Raw genomic sequence first — 3,690 nt, forward strand, 5'->3', positions numbered from 1 at the left:
AACTCGAGAGAGAATCAAGATGGAGTTTTCCGGGAGCAGAGATTGAAGAATCGTCGTCGAAAGATCGCTGCGAGTCTTCTTTATCTGTTTCTATGTTTCTCTTTATTGATTTGAACTCGTTCGTTGTTATGGGTAGTGAGTAGCCGTTTCACTGTAGCTAGGGATTTAACCTTGTAGGGATTTGTTTGGTTTTTATTTTCCGAGATTACGTTATCGATACTCTTCGGTTTAATTGAATTGAGTTTATTGCTTTTGATCTTCTTGGCCAGTTGATTGATTGATTTTAGATTCTGATTTGCAACGAGAGTTGAGATTAGATTCGGAATGAATTCATTGAATGAATTGATTAAGACTATTGAGAGATAGGTTAAGCGGTTTAGGAACTGTGATAGTGATCGTTAATGCATTTGATATTTTAATCTATTAGGTTGAGAGATCGATAGGTTAAATTATTGGATAGTGGGTTTAGGACTTGAGAGAGCCAAATCTGATATTAGAACTTGAGATCCCCGATTAGAGTTCGATATTCGTAGATTCTCCATTCTTAGAAACAATCCCTACTCATTAAGGTTATCCCGAAGCTACGGTGGTTTATCTATCTGATTTTACTTAGTTAGTTTATTGTTTTATTTCCGATATTCACATACTTCATTCCATATTTCCTGATCTAATTCTTGGTCGAGTCTTGTTCCTAGAGTTAACTATTCCCTGTGTTCGACCCTGGTACTACAGTTGATCCGTATCCTTGCGGTATTCGCTGTATCTAGGTTTTTATCACTTGAGCATTATTTCTATACCTAGATTTGCGTTATCATCCAGCTTCCATCGAATACCATTATTTGGTCGCGCTTGGTTTTGGGATATGCGGTGATTTCTGTCTCTCCATAGCTTGTATATCGCAATCTGTGCTATCAGTTTGCTATCAGTTTGCTGATTATTTTCTTGCTCCTTACAAAATCGTTGATCGGATTATCGATCCATGATAGGTGTAGGGTCTTCCTCCATATGTATGAGGTGCTTTACACCTTGTTTCCTAAGTTACAGTTTGTTCTTTCGGATTTATTAAGATTAAATATTGGATTAATATTCAGAAGTCTCGGTTGTATCTCTCGTCTATTGGAGACTGTATTGTGGACATTGTAACCCGAAAATTTGAAGATTATAGTCGATTTTTGGGTGAACTACGATCCCGTAGTTTTTACAACTCACCGATGAGGTTTTCCACGTTAAATCGGTTGTCTCGTTTAAATTTTCGTTTTTATTAGATATTGTCATCCTAACGTGCTCACACAAGTAAGGGGTTCTCATTTACCGAATCGTGATTCACAGTAAAAACCCCAACAAAGTGATATCAGAGCACCCTGGTTGTGCGGTGCACTTGTGTGAGTGATGAAAGCAAATACTAGTTGGATGGTCCGTTTGAATGGTACCAACTATCACGTATGGAAGAGAAAAATGGAGGATCTGCTATACGTGAAGGAGTGTCACCTACCATTGTTCGTTGAGGAAAAACCAGAGGGCAAAACTGATGAGCAATAGACATTGCTGCATCGATAAGTTTGTGTTTTGATACGACCGTGGGTAGATGATAACGTTTTGAACCATGTGGCTGGTGAGACTAATGTTCACTCTTTGTGGAGCAAGCTGGAGCAGTTGTACACTTGAAACACATGGAATCACAAGTTGTACTTCATCAAGAAGTTGGTCGATTTGAAGTACGTCAAAGACAGTCTGATGACAGATCACTTGAACGTGTTTCAAGGTGTGTTGAACTAGTTGTCTGAGATCGGGATCACCTTCGAAGAAGTTGTTCAGAGTTTATGGCTTCTCAGCACACTTCCAGATTTGTGGAAGACATTTAGGATGTCGTTGTCGAATTCAGCTCCAAACAGTGTCATCTCGATGGAATATGCAAAGAACAGTATTCTGAATGAGGAGACGTGGAAACAATCTCAAGAAGTTTCCTCGAGTTCTGATATTCTGGTATCTGAATCGAGGGAGAGGAGTCAGAATCGGAATCTAAAGGAGAAGAATCAGAGCAGGAGCAAATCTAATAAATGTGCAAACGTGGAGTGTCACTACTGCCACAAGAAAGAGAATATCAAGAAGGATTGCTGGAAATTGAAGAAGGATAACAAAAAGGAAATAAATAATAAGACGACGAGTTACAGGTTGCAGTTGCAAGACATGAGTTCCCGATCATGATCGATGGTGAAATGATCAACCTCGCATGCCATGAGACCATGATTGATAGTGGAGCTACTGTTCATGCCACATCACGACGTGAATTCTTTGCTACCTACATCCTGGGTAACTTTGATTCCGTCAAGATCGATAACGATGGATCGGCTCAAGTTGTTAGCATTGGAGAAGTCTGTTTGTTGACTAGTCTTGCTACTAGACTCGTGCTTAAGGATGTTAAACATGTTCCAGATGTTCGTCTGAACTTGATCTTAGTGAGAAAACTTGATGATGAGGGCTTTTGCAGTACATTCAGTGGAGGTCAGTGGAAACTTACCAAAGGCACTATGGTTGTGGCTTGTGGGATGAAGTCTTCATCACTATACTTAAAGCACGCTAAGCTTTCTAAGGATATCGTTAATGCCTTAGAGAGTGAAGATGATATTGAGTTGTGGTATAAGAGACTCGGTCACATGTGCGAGAAAAGAATGTCTGTGTTGGCGAAGAAGGAGGTTTTACAAGGAGTCTCAGGATTACATTTGAAGAAATGCGATCACTATTTTGCGGGGAAACATAACAAAGCTGCGTTCAAGTTGTTGGGTTTCCTCGGATCTCTAGAGCGAATCTAATGTTGGTTGTAATGCTCTACGATGATCCGTGATATGACTTTTTGACTATGTATTGATTCATTGGTTTATGAATGTATTACTTTTCCCGTGATATGATTGGCATGTTTGTTATATTTCGGTAGATATCCATGAATCATTGCAGATGATTCTAAACTCCCTGGTCAGTTGTCATTGTGGGAACAGTGATGAATTAAGACCAGCATGATGTGTGATTGATGATGATGATCATATGCATTGGATGCAAATCACAATCATGGGTATTCTTTTGGAACGAGTGACTGGATGACCCGCATGATATTGTCACATGGACATGAGTCATGACTTGAATCTCATACATCGGTTCGTTCTTGGATCCTCAGACCTGAGATGTCTAGAGTATCTGATATGAGGAGTGGCGTGCCTTGACTGCGTCAAACGTCGTCTTTAACCGGATGATTATAACGGCATTGATCAGATACGTTCACGAATCATATGGAGATAGTAGACATGCAATATGGGACTTGTCACCTCCTTAACATAATAGATGTCGCTGGGTCCCTCGTGGAAATCGGACTGTGAAAATGCGTGGCCACGCTATAGATGAATGTACATCTATTTTATTAGTCGATTTGCCAAGACGAGTAAGCGATTGAACTTGAAGGGTGGCTTACACCATGCCCTTGTTCAACATATGACATCGTGAGACAAAGGATCAGAACTCGAACTATTGCTGGCTTTGTTAGATCACCTCTAACTCCATTCTAGGTGGGTGGTCATGGCATCTTACTAGAGGCTAACCATGACTTGTGGTTCGGGAAAGGATATCCGAAGCCACTACCACTTCGAATGGGCCTACATGGTCACACACCATTAGGGATGGATCACATATGAAGAGAACAAC

This window comes from Tarenaya hassleriana, unplaced genomic scaffold, assembly GCF_000463585.1.
Source record: "Tarenaya hassleriana unplaced genomic scaffold, ASM46358v1 Cleome146, whole genome shotgun sequence".
NCBI classification, from domain to species: Eukaryota; Viridiplantae; Streptophyta; class Magnoliopsida; order Brassicales; family Cleomaceae; genus Tarenaya; species Tarenaya hassleriana.